Source organism: Mustela nigripes, chromosome 5 (genome assembly GCF_022355385.1).
Source record: "Mustela nigripes isolate SB6536 chromosome 5, MUSNIG.SB6536, whole genome shotgun sequence".
NCBI lineage: Eukaryota > Metazoa > Chordata > Mammalia > Carnivora > Mustelidae > Mustela > Mustela nigripes.
This window is the reverse complement of record NC_081561.1, coordinates 132,801,622-132,827,214: the sequence shown is the minus strand read 5'-3', so window position 1 is coordinate 132,827,214 and position 25,593 is coordinate 132,801,622.

Genomic DNA, 25,593 nt, shown 5'->3' with positions numbered 1-25,593 from the left:
GCTATAAAAGGTACTATTCAAAGGTTCCGTAGATTAGGAAGAGGATATATTTCTTGGGGGTGGGGACATTGTTTAACCCATAATACACTCCCTACCTGCCACTGGTTCTATCTTCAAAAACTTTAGGTAATTGCAAACATCTTGGATGATTCATGTTACAATGAGTGGAGAGTCAAGTATCAGTCTTATAAACCCAAACCTCTCACACTTTTGACTCAAGGTTTGTGTCCTTTGTCAGACAAGGAACTGCCAGGGTGGAGATATGTGGTCTTGGCTTATGGGCCTGGAGAAATCTACCATTCTGGAAAACCTAGGACCCTGTGTTTTACACAAATTGACATCCACATGGATAACGTCATGTGGAGCTATACAAGAATCTTGGGGAAGGAGTCTAGCCAGTGTCTGATATTCACCTTGGTGTGTTATTTATAAAATTAATGTATATCACTAAAGTGGTGATCAGATCTGTTCTAAACAAAGGAGAAAATTGGAGAGTAAGTTGCTATAGGAAATCATTTCATTTGACAAAAATCATCAAAGTGTCTGAGAGATTTGGCAGAATTGTTAAATTTTTGAGGGTTTAAAAAAATTTATTTATTTGACAAAGAGAGAGAGAAAGAGAGCACACAAGCAGGGGGAGGGGCAGAGAGAGAGGGAGAATCAGGCTCCTCGCTGAGCAGGGATCCTGATGCTGGGCTTTATCCCAGGATCCCAGGATCATGATCTGAGCTGAAGGCGGACACTTAATGACTGAGCCACCCAGGTGTCTCTAAATTTTGAGGGGTTAAATGATTATCTAAGAGATGAACTAAGTACATACTTGTGCCACGAGCAAAATGAAAACAACAAAACAATTTAGGAAAAAAGAAAGGGTTAAAATAATAGTAATGGAAAAATAAGATTAAGTTGAACTTTATTTTATATCTATCATTTTTATTTACTTTTCTTTTTATCAACATATAATGTATTATTTGTTTTAGGGGTACGGGTCTGTGTATCACCAGTCTTACACAATTCACAGCACTCTCCATATGTGCCTGTCATTTTTATTTTGACTTACAAATGGGCACTCACTCCCAGAATCTTTTTGGCACTTAAGTCTTTTAAAAATCTAACTGTAGTATTTTCTAGACTGAAGAAATCATGATACTATCAGGAATGAACAAATGTGTGGGCTTCCTCTGTCCTGCATATAGTGTTACTGGAATAATGTTACCAATTTCCCTCCTTGTTTATTGATACTTCAGTTGGAGCCAAAGACACTCATCAGCCAACAGGGGAGGCCAGATGGATAGTGTTCACAGTTGTATGGTTGAAATGAAGAGAAACATTCAAGTTACACAATACCATTGGACACGTAGCACACTGTACCAACACACTGCAGCAACACTGAACCCACAAAGGCACCTTAACTCGAGTGACATGCAAGAAGAGGCAATCCAGAGGGAGAAAGGGTCTTACTGAAAATTTGACATTCATGGTAGATATACAAGCTAGTGGACCATGGAAGTGGCTTTTATTTAGTGGTGAGGTAGTTAAGATTCTTATTAGTGGAATGGTCCCACAGAACTGAAGCTGTTAAGGTAATAGTTTACCATTTATAGATTAGGTAACTTGTGATGAAGCGGTGGGTGAGGGCAGAGATGTCACTGGTGATGGGAGGCATCCGTCGCTTCCTTCTGACTGTAACCCTCATGCCTGGATGAGCTGCCACTCATGCAATGGATCTGGTTAGCAGTGGATAGTCACCTAAAGGACGGAGGGAAGTCCAACAGCACCTGGAATTTGATACTCAATAACTCTCCATTTTTGAAGAGTTTCCAAAGAAGAATGAATACCCCCTAGAAATGGACAACTCTTGGGCTCAGTTGGGTAAGCGTGTGTCATCGGCTCAGGTCATGATCCTGGAGTTCCAGATTCAAGTCTCACGTCAGAAGCCCTGCTCAGCAGGAGTCTGTTTCTCTCTCTGACCTCTCTTCTCTCATGCTCTCTCTCTCAAAAAAGAAAGAAAGAAAAAAAAAAAAAAGACAGATCTGACAAAATGCCTGAGAAGATACTCCCCACGTAGGTAGGTAGTTCCCAGTATGTAAATTGGCCACAGTACACCCAAGGCTGGGCACTCTTCATTTAAAATGAATCTGGAGTAATTGTATAAAATACATTCTCTTTTACACACAGCTTAGATAAGCAAGGAAGTGAGTCAGAGTTCATTAGCAGCAAGCAAAAACAACAATAACAAATAACTCTCGTTTTTGAAAAAAGGAATTAACTAGTAAGATAAACAATAGCTTACATTACTGAAAAAAAAATTAAAAAACAAACAAACAAACAAAAAACAGGCCAGAGAAAAATCAAGAACCAGGTAGCTCCAAGAGTCTTAGGAGGAGAAATTGATGAATATTTTTTTCAGGGTTTTTCCATTAAAATGCATCAAATTCATCTGTTCTCTGGCTGCGTGACATCCTGTTTAAGCTACAGGTACTCAAGCTCTTCCATGTCTGATGGTCCCAGCTGGCAGTAAGGGTCCTTCTTGTCCTGGAGAGGGCAGAGTACTTTGCTGAGACATCTGGACACATTTTATAACAGGAGGGGACTCTGTTCTCAAAGGTGAAAGCAATGTGATGTTGGCAATATGAGAAGTAATGCTCAAATGGAAAAGCAACAGATATGCCCCATAGCCCAGAACTACACTTTCTTTTTCCAATCTTGTCACCAATTTAGAGGGCATCAGAGCGAAGAATTTACCCCATAGCAATAAACTTCTGCTTGGTGTCAGCATTTTCTTCAGAACCACCTCTGAATTAAGATCATCAGTTTTCATTCCTTGCCAGGTCATGGGGAGTCCTAGCCAGCAGGCCACAAGTGGTGTGGAAGGTGAGATGATGGTGTCTAGATACCGCCACTGGGTGAGAACCACCTGCTCTGGCCCATCATTGGGCCTTCAGGGCCTGTGTGGTCCTGTCCCATGTGTACTCAGACTGCCCAGCCTAGTGATAAAGTAGAATAGGCAGCACTTAGTTCATGAACAGCCCTGATTACCGTTACCCAGTGACCCTACACCAGTGTTTGGTATCTTTCAGACCCTAGGAGGGAGTCAGGAACCATTTCCCACGAGGATGAAGTACTTTCAAAGGGAATATTGTTTGATTCTAAAATTTTGGAGGTCTATGCTGTGTTTCCTTTCTTGGAGCTTAATACTAATCCCATAAAAAATTCCAATCCACATAGACGTTTGAGCTCTGTAATATTTGCTATATCAACACAGTGTTCCCACCCATGCCAGAAACGGGTCAGAGCAGACCACCCAAATGTGATATGTATTGCCTCCAAAATTCTGAATATGCTTGGTTTGTTCATTTATTTATTTATTTATTTTTAGGGGTTGGAGGTGAAAGTTGTTGTGATTTGTCTTTTGTGGAAGTTCTCCTGAAGCAGATTGTGTTAGTTTTCTATTGCTGCTACAATATGTTACCACAAATTTAGAGGCTTAAAAAAACACGAATATATTATCTTACAGTTCTGTGGGTCAGAAGGCCAACACAGGCCTCACTGCGCTAAAATCCAGAGGTTGGCAAGGATGTGCTCTTTTCTGGAAACTCCAGGGAGAATGTGTTTCCTTGCCCTTTCTGGCTCCTGAAGTCTACCTTCATCCGGTGGCTCATGATGCCCTTTCTCTATATTCAAAATGGGTTAACATCACATCCCTCTGTCCTTTCTTCCATTATTACCAATTCTCTCTCTTTTTAACTGAGCCAGAAGTTCTCTACTTTAAGGATTCTTGTGATTACATTGAACCTGCTAGGATATCCTGGATAATATCTCTATCTGAAGGTTCATATTCTTAATCACATATGCAAAGCTCCTCCTGCCATTTAAAATAACATATTTGCAGGTTCCAGGGGTTGGAGTGTAGATCTCTTTGGGGGAAGAGACATTATTCTGCCTACCACAGCGATTAATCCTCATAGGATGTCTTGAAGATATAACTTAATAGATCCAGATGCCAGACACCAGAAGCTTCCTGGTTCCTGTTTACTCTGAAAGCTATTGTTCAGTCATTCCTTCAGTTTTGTGAATCACCATCTACCATCCAACAAATTTCTTTTTTTTTCACCTTAAATTAATCAGACTTAGTGTTATTTGCCTACATAAGAAATTTATACAAGGCGGGAAGAGATACTGAGCTTGAAGAAAAAAAGAATAACAATTCTCCCTAAGGATGAATTGGTCAAGTTTATAACGCAGCCCCGAGCAGAGAAGGAGAAGTGATTCCTTGTGGATGGGTGGTATGCAGTACCAGAAGGAGACCGGATTAAGGAGTTAATACCCTTTGACTTACTGGGCTGGCATGGGGAGTGGGATAATGATCAGAAACTGAAACCAAGTGGGGATACAGCATACTCAATTTGGTCCATGTGGTGAAAAGCCAGTCAAGGAACATCTCCCAGAAACATGAACCCCATGGCAGCTTCCTGTAAAAATGGAAGTTATAGATTTGTTTGATACAAAATAAGATTGTCCTAGAAATGGAAAAGCAAGAGGGCAGAACAAGACCTCTAGGAAAACAAAAGCTAATGGAAAACAAATAAGTACATTTCAGACATGTATTTAGTCTTGACAACATTCTGGGTTTGGATTACAGCGGGAGAGGTTTGCACGGTGGTGGTAGGTCGAATGTCTGGTTATGCTACATATATACATACATATACATATGTATGTATTTATGTATACATATACATATGTATTGCATTGCAACTGAAAATTTAGGTATTGTTTTAAAATATACCAGTGTCTGGGGTGAGAGTTCTTAGTATACTGACCAGATAGTTTCTCAGGGTCTCAGGAAAGGGTTGGGTGGATGGCTTGCAAAGGACTGATATAAAAGGAAAAAATAAAAGATAAATGAGATAAGTTAGAGAACAAAGGCTTTTGAAGACCTCACATACCCTAGCACCTTAAGAGCATCTTTTCCTACATAGGCACATAATTTTGGGTGGCAGAATGATTCATTTTGCGCTCATTGAAATGATTTTCTATAGATATTCCTTTTCCTAAATTGGTGATTTCACCTTATTTTAACTGCCAATCTTCTCTGGCTATGTTATTAACTCTCTGCTCGATTTGGGGTAGATCCCTTTACTTTTTTAGGTTTTGTTTTTCACATCTGTAAACATAAAAGACTATTAGGTGGACTCCACAATTCATTCACTCAATAAATATTCATCACGCCTCATCAGTAGGGGTGCAACGATAAAAACACATCCTCATCCTCATGAGCCAGGCAAATAGGAATTTAATTAAAAAAAAAACTGTGATTAGTTTCTGCATACAGACATTTATTTTTTTTTTTTAAGATTTTATTTATTTATTTGACAGACAGAGATCACAAGTAGGCAGAGAGAGAGGAGGAAGCAGGCTCCCCGAGAAGCGGAGAGCCTGATGCGGGGCTCGACCCCAGGACCCTGGGATCATGACCTGAGCTGAAGGCTCAGGCTTTAACCCGCTGAGCCACCCAGGCGCCCCTCTGCATACAGACATGTAAAGGGAACCAAGGAGGTGTTGGGGGCACAGAGCTGAGCAATGGGAAGGACAGGCAAAGAGAGTTTGCCCTTGAAGTTCTTCTGTATGTGTGGTATCGTATCTGAGGCTGGCGATTCAGAGGGAGTTGGGAAAAGCCACCCTCATATCCAAAAGCCCAAGGGGTCACTGGGGACATGACACTATCTAGCAAGAGTAAAAGTGTGTTGGCTGCTGCAGCCCAATAGCCAGATACTGGTTGTTGCTGCTGGATGAGATCTTGGAAACAGCGTAGGAAAGCTGTACAGCTATACATACCTCCTCTTCAAAAACAGCGGATGCGAGCCTTCTCAAGTTCTGACCTGTGGAAGGCTCCAGAACCCACAAATCTATAAATAGGTATGCCCACGACCTCACGTCCTTCTGGTCTTGTTCAAAGGTTGACTTTTTTTTTTTTTTTAATATTTTGTTTATTTATTTATTTATTTGACAGAGATCACAAATAGGCAGAGGCGGGCAGAGAGAGAGAGGAGGAAGCAGGCTCTCTGCTCAGCAGGGAGCCTGATGCGGGGCTGGATCCCAGGACCCTGGGATCATGGCCTGAGCCGAAAGCAGAGGCTTTAACCCACTGAGCCACCCAGGCGCCCAAAGGTTGACTCTTTATGGAGGCCTCTGCTACTTACTCATTTAATTATTTCTTCAACTTAAAGTTAAAATTGCTACCCTGCCTTCCCCAACATTACCAATCTCTCTTATTCTGCACTTTTCCTTTTTACAAAGGACTTACACATTCTCAAAGTGTTATATAGTTTACTTGTTTATCATGTTCACTGTTCATTATTTCTTATGCTAGAATGAAAAACGCCATAAAGATAAAATTTCTTCTATTTTTCTTCTTCTTTTTCTTTTTTTTTTTTTTTTTTGATTTACACTAAGCAGTAACTGGCACATAGCAGGTGCTCAGTAAATATTTATTGAGTGAATGAACCACGGAGGAGTTTAAACTTAAAGGCCATGTGGTATTTAAAGAATGGACATATGAGAATATCAGAGGCAGAGGCATGGAGGTGGGTGAGCACACGTCGAAACAGAGGCTATGACTGACCAGGGTAGTGGCACCCAAATCCATGTTGTGATGGGTAAGAAAGAATCTAAATAAAACTTGAATACCAGGCTTCTCATAAGACTTTGCAGATTTATGTGCTTACTGCGAACTTTCAAATATCATTGCCAAGGTGAGACCCTTCCAGGATTCTGAATATACTATAACGTTCTGGCTGTGTTAGGTCAAAAGGCAAGTGATGTAAACGAGAAGATAAAAATGTGACCCAGGTTATGCTACCAAACCAAAATGAAGTGTTTAGGAAAAAAGGAAAGCACATATAGACATGCAACATCATTTTAGAGAAAAATGAAAGTAAAACAAAAGCTGTAAAAAAAGCCATCATTAAACAAAAGGAAAGCGAAGAGGTTTTAGGGCACGCAGGTTTTGATGGACAGTGGTACAGGAAATGAGAAATCCAGTGAAAAGGTTGGAAGATGTCTGACATTAACAGCACCACAGAACCTACAAGGCAAATTTGATTAAAAATATTTTGAAAGCCTTTTTTATTCTGTTTTGTCCATTTTTTCCCCCATTATACTCACTGGGGGAAAAAATGTCACTTTTCTTGTTCTGTGTGTTCTTGGAATTATAAAGCCCTGGGGTGACAGAGCTCATTCTGCCCTTTCTTATTTGTTCAGTGCCATGCAGATGCCAAATTGACCATAAGCACAGAAGATCCTCTCGCTAATTATAGATATGATGTCAGCTGGAAAGAGCGGGAATAATGACCCAGTAGATTGGTTACTAACCTGGAATTTGTAAATGGGTCAATGATCTTCTGAAATTTAATGGAACCTTTTGTGAATATGTATATACATTTTTCTGAAGAAAAGACCCACACTTTTCATCATTTTAAAAGAATCTATGATAGCACAAGGTGTTCCTGATTACTAGTTACATGTACAGTTCTAGTACACGGTTAGTCATCTATGCCTGGGACTGAGGGTTTGCCCTGCAAGCAGGCTTTTCAGTACCTATTTAATTAACTATTTAATTAATTAATTAATTGATTTAAAGGTTTTATTTATTTATTTGACAGAGAGAAAAAGCGAGCAAGCACAATCAGGGGGAGTGGGAGAGGGAGAAAGAAGGAGCAGGTTCCCTGCTGAGTAGAGAGTCTGATTCGATTTGGGGCTTGATCCCAGGTCCCTGGGATCATGATCTGGGCCACAGGGCACTCCAGACTTCCAGATTTAAATCTAGGCACCATCCCAGGTAAACTGGCTCCGGTTGGTCCCCCTAATGACTAGTGTAATCCTATATATACATATATGTGTGTATATATGGAAACAAACCCAGAAGAGTGGCAACAATTTCCAGAGATTCCAGGTTTACTGGAAAAGCTGAGGCCTCCAGGTTCCTGCTTTTTCCATATGCATAAGTAATTCTTAGGTTACTATCTTCGCTGTCCATAGTAATTCCATTTCTTTCTCTAAACTATTGACTATGAAGTAGTTACACAGGCAAAAATATATGTTTTACATTTGTCCACATAATTTCCCCCTTTAGAACATATGTTTTCCATATAAATATAGAACTCTAAGTATTTAGAAGGAAATCTGGTACAAAGGAACAGATATGGAAAAATATGGCTTGAAAACAAAGTTTTAGCGAAGTTCTGCCCTGTTTATTTTTTCAAATTCAGCCCCGTAAGTGCTGGATCACGGCAAGGTTGACCACATGAACTGGATCATGTGATCTAGATCGATCACATGAACTAGAAAAACATATTCTGTACTTTGCTATTAAAAGAGAGTAAGATGCCTCCTTTGCCTGGATTTTATTGCAGGAACTAATTTTCAACTATAATGTGACTTTTTGAGTAGGTTTGAGCACTGTGTAATTTATTGTTGCTGATGGACTCATCTACAATGGCATCCTCTAAATCATATTTAATGGGATATAGTCTACGTTTTTCAACATGTGGTTTTTTTTTATTCACAGAGAGGCTGTATCATGATAAATATTATCTTAGAGTAGTAGTTGGGTTGTTAGGCTGACACGCATGTGACAGTACTGAGGTTTCAATTATCCACTTGCATCAATCAATCTTTTAGTTTTCAACACTGTTGCCTGCAGTAATGTCACAGCTCTTCTGTCAGACAGAAGAACTTTGCGGGAAACGTTATTCATTACAGCTGCAAATCTGTCACCAGGCCTGGCATGGCTTGTTAATGACAACATTTATTTCAAAGGGCCATGTTTCGCTTTGTTGCAGGAGAGTTGACTTTGTGATCGTAAAGTATAATGAAATGCCAAAAAGATGAAGTGAACAAAGTTTTCCAAAAATATACTAAAGTGATCCAAAGCTGTTTTTTAAAAAGAGAAGAATACATTTGCATTCATATTTTTATGCCCTTCCTCATAGTTGCAAATGAGCACCCTTGGAAACAGGAAGGCTGTGTTTGGGTGGCTGTAGAAAGATCCAAAGATTGTTCTCCTGGGTTGAGATAAGATTTCCGGTGAACACAGGTTAACTGACCAGGCTTGGGTGAAACCTAGAAACTGGTTAGTAACGTTGCACTTCTTCTGAAAACCTTCCACGGAAGGTGTCCAAGGACAAGTAACAGTGCGTAATGATCATGAAAACTAATTCTTACTCATTTATGTATAGTATTTTTAAAAATTGCAAGATACAAAACAAACTGAAGATTGCCGGTGGGGAGGGGTTGGGGAGAGGCTGGTGGGATTATGGACATTGGGGAGTGTATGTGCTATGGTGAGTGCTATGAAGTGTGTAAACCTGGAGATTCACAGACCTGTATCCCTGGGGCTAATAATACAGTATATGTTAATTTAAATAAATAAATACAAACAAACAAAATAAAAAAAATAAAAATTGTGAGATTAAAAACAGATATGGGTTACCAGGTGAGGGTCAGAAATAATGAAGGGATATAAATCAATTCAGACAGATAAAGTTAATTTCTGGTGTTCTTAATGGCTAGACTGATGCAGAAGTTGCTTGGGAGTAAAAATAGCACTGTGAGTCATAAAATTTCTGTTTGGCACGTAGAGTTAAAAAAAAAAAAAAAAGCCATAGTTTTTTGCATCTTCTTCTATCCAGAGTGGAGAGGTGGAATTTTTTCTCCACTCCTGGAATCTGAGCAGGTTTTGTCACTTATTTGGACCAACAGAATGGGAGACGCCACACTGAGCTGGCCTGGTGTGGGCCTCAGGAGGCCTTGCACACGTCCTCTTTTTCTCTTGGAGCCCAGCCACGTACCCAGGCTGACCTGCTGGGGAGGCCGTGAGGATCCAAGATAAGCCATTGTGCCAGGTGAGTGATCTTAAATGAGTCCACTCCCATCATTCTGGCAACTGACCTGGGAACCATGAGTGAACCCAACCGAGCTCACCAGTCAAAGCACAACCCGCAGATGCATGGATGGATAAATGGAGCTTGTTGCAAGACACGAGTTCGGGGTGCCTTATTGTTTAGTTTCTTTATCTGGAAGGCGAGAGCATTGAGCCAAATGATCTTTCAGTTTGTTTCCAAACCTATCTCTTTTGTGGATCAGGTGAACCAAGGCAAAGAGACTGTACAAGAAAATCAAGATTGTAGGTCTGGAGCAAAAATTTCACAATACCTTTTAAAGGAATATCTAAAAGCATCCAAAGGCTATTATCTATTCCATCCACTTTTCAGCTGATTTATTTCCCTGCATACACCTCTCCATGTCACCTGTTTTCTAAAAATCTTCATTGTTTTCCCTCCATTTGTAGCATAAATTCTAGGCAAGTTAGCAGGTGAATTTTGGTTTCTTCTAGTGTTATTGAGATATAATCGACATATAACATTGTATACATTGAAGGTATACGACATAATGATTTGGTGTAGGTACATACTGCAACACGGGGGAGTATTTGTATTCCCCCCTAATTCAAATCATATGTGGAACCCTCTTCTCCAATGTGATGCTATCAAGAGGTAGGGCCTTTGGGAGGTAATTTGGATTTGATGAGGTCGTGAGGGTGGAGCTCCTGTAAATGGGGTTAGGGCTCTTATAAGAGATGCAGAAGAGCTTGCTTTCCCTCTCTGCTCTCCAATATGTAAGAATTCAACAAGAAAGCAGACATTTGCAATCCAGAAGGCATTGAAACCAGAACCCAACCACGCTGGCATCCCAAACTTGGACTTCCAGCCTCCAGAGTTACGAAGAAAGAACTTCTGCTGTTTATAATTCCCCCAGTCTATGGTCCTTTGTTACAGGAGCCCAACCTGCCTTAGATATCAGGACATACAGTCCACCAGGGTACTTGTCCCTTTCTGAGTATGCCAAGTGGTCATCCCTTATTTGTATTCCCGTTTACATCTCTGGGTATATCCTTCTCTCCCTTCTTCAGTGATGAACAATTACTCATTCTTCAAAGATTACTTTGAAATGTGGTCTTCTCTATAATCTCTCCTAAGATCTCCAAGCAGGAATGTTTGTTGTATCGACACGTTGTTACAGTTTCTGTATTGGGTTGTGAATTTTTTTGCTTATATGGTTGTGTCTACTCTTAGATTATGCAGTTGTGGAGAACTTTGGATAAAGGGAAGAAAAATAATTACCACCTATCCTGTTTAGCATGAAGACATCCATCTTAATAATCAAATGGAAGAAAAGAGAAGGAATAATTGATTTACCTTTTAGATACAATCCAATTTTGTTAGTATAGATAAAATTCATTTATCTTTTTTCAATGATCTCATTGGTTTGCCTTAAAATAAATTACTGAAGGCTGGTGATTCACAGACCTGTACCCCTGGGGATAAAAATATATGTTTATAAAAAATAAAAAATTAAAAAAATAAATTACTGAAGGTAAGTGATAGGACCAAAACAACAGTATATTAAAAGAACAGTTCATGTGGCATGAATAAGTTATTCTCCATGCCCTTTAACACCAAATATTCTTCTATCAGTAGAAACATATTACGACTGAAGGAAATCTAAGGTAGCAGCTTCATTGGTAGTAGTAACTGTGTACATGCAGAGGATACCTTGTAGCCATTTAAAGCCAGATTATTATCGATTAATTTGTCATCTTCCAAGAGCTTGAGTTACTGAAGCTCTTGAAGCTTCCTTTGCAAAAAAAAGTGGACAAGCTGCATAATTGTTGCTTGTTAATTTTCTTGGGAGAAAAACATGAACTCACTTTGTCTAGACATGCTGATTGTAATCCATCAAGCAATGATTAAAGAGTAATACTATTCTTCATTATACAGAATGCTAAAGAGACCCTTGAATAACAATTAGTATTCTTGAAACACAGAACATAAAGGGCCCCAGCCCATAATATATTTTCTGTGAAACAAAGGATTTATAGGAACTCAATGCAAAAAAGAAAAAAAACAGAAAAAAAGAAAAAAAGAAAAAAGTGAGGATAAATTTTTCATTCTTAAGAAAAAGATAATGAAGCAACAATCACATTACAAGAAACTAATTTCAAGGAATTTAAAATGACATATCACGTAATCCAAACTTGGGAATAATTCAAATATAAACATTTCAAGTATAAATGTATGTATGTACATATATATATATATGTTTGTATGTGTATATAGAATATAATTCAAACCCAAGTGAGTTAACCGTGCCATTTGTTCCACCATTGGTATTATAGGTTCCGTAAAAACGCACCAGTTTTTATTTAATTATTTTCTCATCTTTAATCCTATTTGCATGCCTTTTCTTCTATTGGGTTTTCATCTGTTAGAATATTTCTTTTACTAGGCCTCTTGTCACTGCAGCTGAGTGAATGTTCAATTTTTTTTTTAAGATTTTATTTATTTATTTGACAGACAGAGATCACAAGTAGGCAGAGAGGCAGGCAGAGAGAGAGAGAGGAGGAAGCAGGCTCCCCGCTGAGCAGAGAGCCTGAAGGACCCTGGGATCATGACCTGAGCCAAAGGCAGAGGCTTAACCCACTAAGCCACCCAGGCACCCTGAATGTTCAATTTGAATCAATAATGTATTGATGGAAGGAAGAATGTTAGATAACATAAATTATTAGTTTCTATTATTCCTCACTTATATAGTTTATCTTCTTATGAAGTTAAGCTATCCCTTCCAAACCTTGCCCAAATTGTTCGTCCTCATAAAAATGTTCGCATCTGCATCTTGTCAATGTTGATCAACTTCAAGCCTCTCAATTCGTAACATTAACCTTCTATGAATCTCCTCTGACTATTAATTTTGTGCCAACCATCTTATATTGTTACATGTTTTGTATTTTCCTTCATTTGTCATTAACTTAATAAGTGCTTATCCCTCCTTTCTTTCAATAGATTGGAAACCTCTTGAGTGCAGGTATTAAGTCTTATTTACTCATGTATTGTCCTCAGTGCCTTCCTGAAATCCTCTCATATACCATAAATGTTGTTTTAAAAGAATTTATTGGTTCTAAACACAAATAGCAATAACTGATCTATCAATTTTCCAATAATATTTTTATAAATCCTGACCATGTTTCTCTCTGCCGACCCCTTTCCAATTGTCCCTTTTTCTCTACTACCTCTGTGAAAGTAGGTTTAATATTATCTACATGGGGTGAAAAATGAGCAGGAGCCTATTTGGGAGGAAGCAAAAAGTGACAGCAGCAAACACAAGGATCATATTAGTAACAGAAAGCTGAAGTTTAAAAATATGTAACATATTTTAGTGAAGGATACTTCGGATTAATATGTACTCAGTGATATCAAGAGTAACAACCAGGATAAATAATTTGTTACGGTATCCCGTGGATATATCCAAGAGTCTCTTGGCTGATTCCATTGCCTCCTATTTGAAAATGCCTCACTTTAAGACAGGAGGTGCACTCTGGAGCTGACTGAATGACAGTTATCAACTGTCACCAGATCATTTAAAAGTAAAGTACACTTGCCGCCAACTGTCAGTGCCAGATGCAACAGCAAATCGCTTTGCAGATTGCTGACAAATTGCATTGATATAATTTCTGAAGAGTCTCAATAATTTACACTAATTAGGAGTGGGCCAGTCTGAAAAGTGAGACGTCTGAGCTACTTTGGGAATCTTTATTAAAAATAATGCACTGTCTTAAGTTTTAGGCTCTGAGAGGTGTGTAGCCTTGGTTAAAGACATCATCCCCGGTCATTCACGTGGGTGAGCAGATGAATGCCGTATTAGCATTTCACTGTACGCTCACAGACACACGGAGAAATGAAGATGGAAGAATGACCCATATATCAGAGCCAGACATTTAAGTGCTCTTCAATAGGTTGAAATATTGGGATACTTTAGGAAAATGAAATTCTCTGGGCACACATCTATACCTTTTTATATGTGCTCTTTGAATAAGATCCCAGACTATTGGCCATGTAGAGATTGGGTAAGCCACAGTAAGACATAGCACGACTAACAAACAGGCAGACAAAAAAGATAAACAAAACAAAACAAACCTCAGGTTTCTATTACTCAGAAGCTTAATATGAAGTAATAGTATCATATGGCCAACTCCTGAAAAATAAGATGGTGAGGTGTTTTTTTTTTTTTTTAAGGATTTTATTTATTTGAGAGAGAGAATGAGAGAGAGAGAGAGAGAGAGAGAGAGAGATCACGAGAAGAGGGAGGGTCAGAGGGAGAAGCAGACTTCCTGCCAAGCAGGCAGCCCAATACAGAACTTGATCCGGGGACTTCAGAATCATGATCTGAGCTGAAGGCAGTCACCCAACCAACTGAGCCACCCAGACACCTAAGATGGTGATAACAACCAATCACTATCTTCTTTGGTGCAGAAGTAATAGTTTAAGTCTCAGCACTGACCAGATCTTGAAACTATAATATTGCGTCTGGTTTGGGTTATCAGGGGTAGAAGAGACATTGGCAGAAGAGAGTGGGTCCAGAGGAAAATGACTGCACAGGCGAGACACATGGAACCACGGTCTAGAGACTAGACAAATGCAGAGACTAGAGACATTTAGTCGAGGCCAGAACAAGTTGAGGACTGCCTACAATCTCTCTTTCATGGGAGAGTTAATCAGATGTCTTATCTTTGTCTCTGTGGAGCAGAAGCAGGGCAAATGAGTAAAAGTAAAAAAGGAACAGATACCATCAAAATATAAAGAACTCTCTAATAATTTGAACCATTGGAAACTGCAACAGAATGCCCCAGGGATTGTGAACTGTCAGTGATTGGAGGGATTCAACAGAAATGCTGGGAATATTATAGAGGACACTCAACCATGGACTTGGATCCTGTCCAATTTTGAGAAACAGTTATTGCAATATTCTCAAGTTTTATTTATGAGTTAAACCATAAATAAATTTTGCCAGACTCCTCTTGATCATTTTATATTTATATGAATATAAATATATTTTGATATATTTATATTTATATATATACATTTATATAAATACACTTATATATAATTTATATACATTTTATATATAAATATAAATATATATTTATATCAAGACTCCTCTTGATCATTTTATATTTATCTTGGCCTTAAAATAGGAACTTCCAGCTTCATAGTTTAGTTTCTCCTAATTTGCCTGCATTTTTTTACTCCTCCCTTGCCTGAGGGTGAGCCCGGTAAGCCTGTTAGAGTGTCTTACTGCAAGCCTCTCTACCTATGGCTGATGTCATTTCATTTAGGAAAGTAGAAATCCCGTTTCAGAATCCACTACAGAGATGTTTTTCAATTCAGCTTCACTCAGAATGTCCTTGTTAGTTTACTTTTGAGCTACTGAGTAGGAGAACAGCCTAGTGGCTGAGTGTCAACTTTGGAGCTGGAGTGGCTTGTCTTAACTCCTATGACATTGGGCAAGTTACTTAACTTTTATGTACTTGAATTTTTTTTTTTATTTTTTTATTTTGTTTTAGTTTTTGTTCTTTTCACCTGTAAATAGGGCATCATAGAAGTACTTATCTCATGGATTGTTGTGATTATGAAATTACTTAATTTATGTAAATCATACTGAACCAACTGTCACATGCTAAGTGTTAGCTATCATTAGTATGAGTCGGACTCAAACATTCACATTTGAGTAGGAGAAACAGTTATTGGTAGAATTAAAGAGACTCTGCTTCGGGAGTGGTGTGGGGGCGCTAGAGTTAGATCATGGAGAAAGTGACACATGATCTTAAATTGTGAATACCGGTTTTTCAGGCAGACAAAGTGGGGCTGGGGAATGCGAATTCCATTCAGACAGGGTGGAAACTATTTTCAAAGACATGGAATGAGAAAGACAGGGAGAATTCAAGGTGAGAGCGTAGGGTACAGGGTTGACGGAGCGTGAGCCTGAGAAGGCCCAGCAATGCCAGTCCTTGCAGGGCTTGTCTTACTGTCTTTGGGGAGGCTGGGTGTCAACTGTCCCTGTAACCCAGAAAGAAGGTATGTGGACCAGAGCTTGGTACACTTCTCTGTAAGAAGCCGGATATTAATGACTTCAGGCTTCACAGGCCATTCAGGTCTCTGTGGCGTAGACTTTCTCCCCCAACAATTAAAATTCTAAAAATCATTTTTAGTTCAAAAGCCGACATCAACAAGTGGTGTGCTAGATTTGCCGAACCTTAGAGTCAGAACTTTGAGTTCGCATGATGAATCTTCGCTCAGAAAAGCTGGCTGGAGCAGAACGTACGTGCTACCAAAGACTTGAGCAGAACCATACATGAGGTAATACCGATGATGGCAAATTGAGAGCCATTGAAGGGTTTTATAGTAATGCCCCACTTCTCCGGGAGAAAGGACATTGTGATCGCAGCATCAAAGATAGGTGAGATGATGAAGGACCACTGTGGCACTTTGAAGAGTTGTATGATGTCACCAGCCAGTTCCAGAAAGTCAATATCCATGGGACTCCAACCAAGATGAAAAGAAGGTATGAGGAACCTAAGCCGCTAAGTCCTCTTCCTTCCTTTCTCCTGTGAACTACTCGGAGGATGATTTCTTCTGTCAGCCTTCCCAGAGTCCAGTTTCCCAAGGCAACGCATCTACTGAGCAAACAGCTCTTTATCTTCATTGCTCATATGCTTTCCTTTCTCCATCTCTCTCCTTGACCGGGCTTGCATTATCTAATAGAGTCATTGCATTTGAAATCTCTCCTCAGCTCCCTTTTCTAGAAAACCAAGGTAAGGGACAAGTGGATGAAGGGCGAAAAACTTGCCAAGAAGTCTAAGAAAAAAGCTCAGCAAGAAGGGAGGAGAAGTAGGAGAACATGTGTGGGGATTGAGAGAATTTCACTGAGGAAGGGACCGCTGGTGACAAATGACACAGAGAGGTTAAGGGAAGTTCAGGCAGTTGGGCCACGGGGAAGTCACTGATGATCTTGGTAGAGCAGCTTCCTTGGTGAGGTGGGGTAGTCACATCACAGAGATTCTGAGGCCAAGTGGGAAATGAGGAAAGGTGCACAGACAGATTGCCTGTGGACTTGTCTTTATAAAACCTAGCTTTGAAGAAAAAAGAAGCACAGACAATACGTAGCAATTTTGAGGACATGGAGTTTAGACATATATTTTTGTTTAGAGTTTTTAATGGTGAACTCTTAATGTGTTTATATTTAGGGATCAACACAACTAGGAAAATCATCCCACTCCTTTAAAAACCCATCTGTGGCCATCCAAAGGAGTACCATCCGTACGTACCTCACCCCAAAGTTTGGCATTTCCTGTTGCTTTATTTTTGCCATTTTATTTCTCTAGATATAAGCTGTATATTTACAAGAATATATTTTTATTCTATATCTCTGCCCTTTCAAATGTAAACTCTCTTGGGGCAGGGACTCTTGCTTATTGGCTTTTTTTTTTTTTTTTTTAATTTTCAACATGTAGAAGATTGTTGACCTATGGGAGGCACATGGTATTATTTTTGTGGAATGAATGAATCCGACACCTATAAGATGCACTACTCTGAAAAAATGAAACATGTTAAAAAAGGAGGGTGAATCAATTCTATTTTTTAAGTAGAAATAACTAGGACAAATGCTAACATATTAGATGGGTTTGAAATTTATTGAGCTCAGTCTGATCTCCAGGATTACAGAAAATGAAGGCCAGTTTGCTAAGAAGATTATTATAACTATATGTCAGAGACAGTAAATGCCACCTTTTTATAGTCTGTAAAACTGGGCTGGTTTTATCACCCAAGTGTGTTTGCCACTCTAACGTCTCCATAAACTCCTTAAAATGCAAAAGTCCATGCACCTAATTTTTAACTAAGAAATTAAGGAATTTGGGGGACTGCTGTAGATTAGGAAGAAAGGAAGAGGGCAGCACAAAAAGCACATACACCCTCACATTCTGTTTTCAAAATTATTTTGCAGGCTCTGCATATAAAGGTCCGTGAAGTAGTGGTGGCCCCCATCTCAGCTTCCGGTGTAAGGTGGCAGTTACGGTTATTCTAAAATAAAGGGTTAAGAAACTGAAGGGGGAGAACGGGTATGGAACATAAATGATGTACAGTCCTAGGCCCTACAACTTCAAACTAAATGAGCAGGCAAACATGATTCAATGAAGAGAGAAAAATCAATGAGGTACAAAGAGTTTTCCTCAGAAAGTGAATGAGGCAAAAACAGACTCTTCCCTTTATTGAGTTTTGGTGTTGCTAGAATCCTGTGGATCTGTTGATGGTAATTTTATTAGCTTTTGACGTTTGTTTATTATTTATTTAATCAGGGTCCGTGCTGATCACACATCAGAGGACAGAGTCCGGGGTGACCCGAGACCGAGGGATAGCAGAGTGTGGGGCTGTTAGTGCCACGAGACGGGAGTCAGGCACAGAACTGGGTAGAGTACCAAGTACCTTGAGCCATCTTAAAACAAAAATTTATCCACAAATTGAAATCACTTTTTCTCTTTTTATATAGATATTTGTTTTGAGAATGAAGGAAAGGTATAAAAAGTTGATCTTTATTTATATTCCCCACCTAGAGGTAAGGACAGATCATGATGTGGTGTATATCTTGCTGGGCTCTTCTGAACGCGTTCATACCTATGTACGCATAAGGTCTTAGCCTTACACACCCGAGCACACCTGCCTGGTGGAGTCATGCTCAAAATGCTATGATGTAAACCTTGTTTTTTTACTTTAAGGTTGGTCAAGAATAAGGAATGTAGGGAAATATTGGTTTCTACTGGGATCTAAAGCACGGGAACAGAAGTAACAGGAGAGATGTATAGATAATTTTAATCAGAGGGGAAAATTTTATTATAATAGGGAGATATTGAAAAATTGATTAATATTTTGTCAAGTGTACCTTTTAGGTGGTTCTGCAGGTGGTCATATGTATTACAGAATATATTATTTTAGCTTTGTGTTTTGTCTTCAAAATAGAAAAGGTTAAATGAATAGAATGAAAATATCATTAGTTTTATCATTAAGAAAACATTGGTTATTAAGAAAAGTGTATTTTGGTCAGAAGCTTTTTGGGGGTGGATAGGACAACAGAGGAAAGAATAAACAGACTTGAAGTTCTTGAGACTATAGAGAGAGGGAGTTAGAATAATGTGGGAAGAGTCTGTAAAGAGGAGGAAGGTTGAGGGCCTATGGGCAAGGATTTAGGTCAACGGTGCCAGGTTGGTGACATTCTGGACCCTGACTTTTCTGCTCTTATCACCTGGTAGTTTTCCTAATTCGTATAAATAAAACAAATATTTCCTTACTTGTTCTTCTTACTGACCTCATCATCCGGAAGAAATCCAGTAGTGGGAGATGACAGAGTTCACATTACACTGCACTTTACCACATAAATCTTTCTATGCCATAAACTTTTTTGTTTTCAATGGTTGCCAAGAAGTTCATTATAAGATTATGCCATAGTTCATTAAGTCAAACCATTCTTGATTATCATTAAAGAGTGTGGTAGGCAGATAATGTCCTTCCAAAGATGTCTACATCCTAATCCTGAGAACCTGTCAAGGTGTGATGTTCCACAACAAAAGGATATTAGGTTTACAGAAGAAATTAAGGTTTATCAGCTGAAGTTAGAAGAGAGATATTACCTGCCAAGATTAGGCTAGGCCCAGTGAAATTATTAGGGTCATTTATAGTGGAAGGGGAACACTGAAGAGAAAGTTGGAGTCACAGCAGCATAAGAAGTTCTTGGTCAGATGGTCTGAAGTTGCTGGTTTTGACAATGGAGGAAAGGGTGCTTGGGCCAAGGAAATCAGGCAGCCTCAAGAAAATGGGAAAGCCAAAGGAACTGATTTTCCCTGAGAGTCTTCAGAAAGGACCCCACATCTTGACCTTGGCTCAGTGAGATCTGCGTGGGATGCGGACCTATAGAGCTGCAAAAGGATAAATGTATGCTGTTTAAACACCAATGTCTTGCTAATTTGTCAGCACGGCAACAGAAAACAAATCACAAGGCCCAATTTCAGCCATCCAGAGGCTTTCCAGATTTTAGTCTCAATCCAATCCAATTCTCACTTGTGTTTTAAAATGTAAATTGTTTCACTTTATAGCTCTTCTTAAAACTGGTAAGTGGCTTCAAATTGCCCTTCAAGGATAAAATTTAAACTTTTGCAAAAAAAAAAAAAATTTAGAAAGCCTTGCATGATCCAGTTTCTGCATATATAATCTCTGATACCCCTCCGGCCACTGCTTGATTCAGTCCCTGCGACCATCCTATCCTTCACTGAATTCTTAAACAAGCCAGCCCCTTCAGACAAGTAGGCAGTAGGCATGGTGATTAAGCACACAGACCCTAGAAACAAAGTGCCTGAGTTTAAATTTTTGCTCCCTGCTGACTACCAGCTCTGTAGTAATCATTCTGCCTCTCTGTCTCTTTCTTTCTCTGCCACAAAATGGGGTTAAATATAGATTTTTTTAAGATTTTTAATTTTTTTTAAAAATTTTTATAAACATATATTTTTATCCCCAGGGGTACAGGTCTGTGAATCACCAGGTTTACACACTTCACAGCACTCACCAAAGTACATACCCTCCCCAATGTCCATAATCCCACCCCCTTCTCCCAAAGCCCCTCCCCCCAGCAACCCTCAGTTTGTTTTGTGAGATTAAGAGTCACTTATGGTTTGTCTCCCTCCCAATCCCATCTTGTTTCATTGATTCTTCTCCTACCCACTTAAGCCCCCATGTTGCATCACCACTTCCTCATATCAGGGAGATCATATGATAGTTGTCTTTCTCTGCTTGACTTATTTCGCTAAGCATGATACGCTCTAGTTCCATCCATGTTGTCGCAAATGGCAAGATTTCATTTCTTTTGATGGCTGCATAGTATTCCATTGTGTATATATACCACATCTTCTTGATCCATTCATCTGTTGATGGACATCTAGGTTCTTTCCATAGTTTGGCTATTGTGGACATTGCTGCTATAAACATTCGGGTGCACGTGCCCCTTTGGATCACTACGTTTGTATCTTTAGGGTAAATACCCAATAGTGCAATTGCTGGGTCATAGGGCAGTTCTATTTTCAACATTTTGAGGAACCTCCATGCTGTTTTCCAGAGTGGCTGCACCAGCTTGCATTCCCACCAACAGTGTAGGAGGGTTCCCCTTTCTCCACATCCTCGCCAGCATCTGTCATTTCCTGACTTGTTGATTTTAGCCATTCTGACTGGTGTGAGGTGATATCTCATTGTGGTTTTGATTTGTATTTCCCTGATGCCGAGTGATATGGAGCATCCCTTCCTGATCAAAACTCTTCAAAGTGTAGGGATAGAGGGCACATACCTCAATATCATCAAAGCCATCTATGAAAAACCCACCGCAAATATCATTCTCAATGGAGAAAAACTGAAAGCTTTTCCACTAAGGTCAGGAACACGGCAGGGATGTTCATTATCACCACTGCTATTCAACATAGTACTAGAGGTCCTAGCCTCAGCAATCAGACAACAAAAGGAAATTAAAGGCATCCAAATCGGCAAAGAAGAAGTCAAATTATCACTCTTCGCAGATGATATGATACTATATGTGGAAAACCCAAATGACTCCACTCCAAAACTGCTAGAACTTATACAGGAATTCAGTAAAGTGTCAGGATATAAAATCAATGCACAGAAATCAGTTGCATTTCTCTACACCAACAGCAAGACAGAAGAAAGAGAAATTAAGGAGTCAATCCCATTTACAATTGCACCCAAAACCATAAGATACCTAGGAATAAACCTAACCAAAGAGACACAGAATCTATACTCAGAAAACTATAAAGTACTCATGAAAGATTTTTAATTTTTTAAAATTTCTTTTCAGTGTACCAGAATTCATTGTTTATGTGCCACACCCAATGCTCCACGCAATACGTGTCCTCCACAATACCCAGGTTTTATATTTAGAGCATGTGGAACAAACAGGTCTGGGTGCACAGTAACCCCAGTGTGAATGTTTAATACCATCACAGGTAAAAACACCTGTTCTTGGCACACTCTTCCACCTGCATTTGGCATTGATGGGTCCTTTTCTTTTCTTTTTTTTTTTTGAATTTTTAAAAATTTTTTATAAACATATAATCTATTATTAGCCCCAGGGGTATAGGTCTGTGAATGGCCAGGTTTACACACTTCACAGCACTTACCATTGCACATAACCCTCCTGAATGTCCATAACCCCACCACCCTCTCCCTACCCGCCCCCCCCAGCAACCCTCAGTTTGTTTTGTGAGATTAAATGTTTCTTATGGTTTGTCTCCCTCCCGATCCCATCTTGTTCCATTTATTCTTTTCCTACCTGCCAAACCCCCAACGTTGATCTCCACTTCCTCATATCAGGGAGATCATATGATAGTTGTCTTTCTCTGAATGACTTATTTTGCTAAGCATAATACCCTCTAGTTCCATCCACATCATCGCAAATGGCAAGATTTCATTTCTTTTGATGGCTGCATAGTATTCCATGGTGTGTGTGTGTGTGTGTATCTATATATGTATCTACATATGTATATATGTATGTATACATATATAGATACATACACACATATGATGGGTCCTTTTCATCTGTAAAGCCTCACTTTGACTATCATCTCAGAGGGACCTCCTTGGACAACCCTATAGAGTCTGCCACTCCTTTGTTATTCATTATCGAATACCCTGTTCCTTTCCTTTAGGCCACTTCTCACCATTTGAATATGTTCTGCACTTGTTTTTTCTGTATCAAGTGTGATTCCTTTACACTGGAATTTCTCTAAGGGTGAGAGCCATGTCTGTTTCTTCAAACTGTTGCGTGCCTTGTATTGACCATGTTGTTGGTCTGGTGTTACTGGTTTTCCTGTTCTCAAAAGCAGGATGTGTATCTTTACCAGAACCCTTACAGCTGGAGAGGGCCACCTTCTAGCAAATGGCAGAAATGACATTTAATTGACAGTGTGAGACCCTCTAGTTCTCTGTCTCATGCTGAGGAAAATCTTCGTAGTGTGTTGGGTTGAAGGTGCAACATGCTGAAAGCAGCCTGACATGCTAAGCCAGGGAATAGAGAGCAGCCTCCCTGGGGAATTATAGAGACTTTGCATACAAGAAAAAGGACACTATGTTAGAATAAGGCCCTGTGACGTGGGTGCCTTTGGTTTTTGCAGCAGAACCTGGACTATCTGGCTGGTACAGTTGGTGATTGTGTTAGTTCACGAGGGCTGCTGGAACAAAGTGCCACAAACCAGGCTGTTGAAACAATCATACATTCTTATCTGACAGTTCTGGATGCTAAAATTCTGAAATCAGGGTTGTTCCTTCCCTTTGAGGGTTGTGAGGGAAGAATCTGCTGCAAACTCTCTCTTTGGCTGGTGGATGGTTACCTTTACATGTGGGCCTCTTCACATCATATTCCCTCTGAGCTTGTCTGTGTCCAGATTTCCCCCTTCTCTAGGGACACCAGTCATTTTGGATTAGGGTACAAACCACACCAGTACGATCTCATCTGAATTTAACTAATTGTATCTGCAACAATCTTATTTCCAAATAAGGTAACATTCTGAGGTCCCGGTAGTTAGGACTTCAATATTTGAATTTGGGACAATTCAGCCCATACTGGTTATTATACACATTGATGATTATATACATACACTGAGGGGATGAATACATGAAGCTTTTTTTTTTTTTTTTTTTTTTAAGGATCTTTGAAACTCTCTGTCTAGCATCCTTTACTGCACATTATCCTTTATAACAGAAATTTCCTAAGAACAGAAGTGTGCTCCTTCAGGTTATACAGAACTTACAAAAAAACAGTTAACCATAACCATTTATAAAAAAAAAAAAATAGAAGCCTGTCAAAATAACACCACACCCTAGGGTTTTTTGTCTCTGAAGACTTCGTTCTTAACCATTATATTTAAAGATTTTATTTATTTATTTGAGAGAAAGAGAGGGAGAGAGTGAGTGAACATGGAGCAGGGGGAGGGGCAGAGGGTGAAGCAGGCTCCCTGCTGAGCAGGGAGCTCAACATGGGGCTCAATCCCAGGACCCTGAGGTCACGACCTGAACAGAAGGCTGATGCTTAACCGACTGAGCTACCCAGGTACCCCTTTAACCATTATGTTTAATGCCCTCCTCATCCTTGTGAGATGTCTAATTGCTGTTTCTTCCTCTTTTCTTAATTCTTGTTAACATATTCTGAGATGAGGCTCCTGGGTTCATTACTTACTAACTATATGACTTTGGGCAAGTTTTATGTTTTTTGAATGTCAGGTTTTGCATCTAAAATATAGAGAGAGTAATAATACATCACAGAATTTCTGCAAAGACTCAAGATAGCAAATCTATGGACTAGCACAGAGGTAGGCTCATATGGATACCTGAAAGTTAGCTGTTAATAATAGTAATAATAACACTAACAATAACTATTGACATCTGAGTATTTACTGTGTGTCAGGAACTGTCCTAAGAGTATAATAAATATTTGTTGGTTTAATCTTCATAATTAGCTTAATGATATTGGTGCTGTATTTTTTCAGTTTGTCGTAAACTGAGGCACAAAGAGTTTGATTAAGCTGCTCAAGGGCACATGAATTGTGACAGAGTCAGGATTTGAACTCACTATCTGGCTCTAAGGTATTGAAAAAACCCAACTCATTTAAAATTATATTTAAAAAATAATAGAAATAAAAATGACAGCAAATCTACAAACAAACCAACAAAAAACTAACCAACCTAGTGAACTTTTAAAAGAGCTGCAGAACACTTTGGAGGTGAAACACTTTCAGTCTGCCACGGATTGGGTCTCAGAAGATGACTTTTCGCTTCTATCCCAGAGTAGAGTGTTATGCTTTTGAAGATAGAGATAACCAATGCCATGACCTCAGGAAACATAGAATTTCTACTCTGTGCCTTTTTACTAAAAGTTTAAATCCGGTGCCCATCTGCAGACAGCTTCAGACAGGAAGAACAAGTGATGAGTCAGCAATTTGAAGTCCTAGGAATGAAACACCCGAGAAAGCCGCACTGCAGCAGAGCTGGCCCCAGGCGGTGTGAGGGAGGTGACGTCCGATGGTGGATCCCGAGGTTGGGGTTCTCCTGGTTCCTTCTCACAGCCCCAGTCTGCAGCCCAGAGTCCAGTCAGCACTTGGTGAAGGTTTGTTGAAGTGATTTAAGCTGAAGTTTGTCTCTGTTACCTGCAGCCATTCCTGTCAAAATGGACATTTTTCATCTTTCCCAAATTAACCCAGACCCAATCCTTCCTTATAACCTGGGTTTCAGTCCCTGCTACTGAATGAAGCTTGCCATCTCGAAATAGATGTGAGCATTTTAACAAGGAAGTCTAGACAAGTGATTCTCAGCAAAGGGTGACACTATTGTGATCGTGTGCTTGATCTAGAAGCTACGGTTGGGGTGAATCTTCATAGCTTTTTCTACCCCCTGCCTCCAGCAAAGCCAAGAGTTGCAGGCCAAAGCGTAGGACTGGTATTCTGAAGACGGTGACTGCTGAAAGCGCCACAGTAGCTGTAGTTTCTTCCTTGTTGGATCAGGATTGGAGTGAGAATTCGAGGCTTCCTAAGACCCATCCATTTGATCCCTGTGTCAACTGGTGAGTTGGAGAACAGCAAATCCTCGGGTGACTATATTGAAC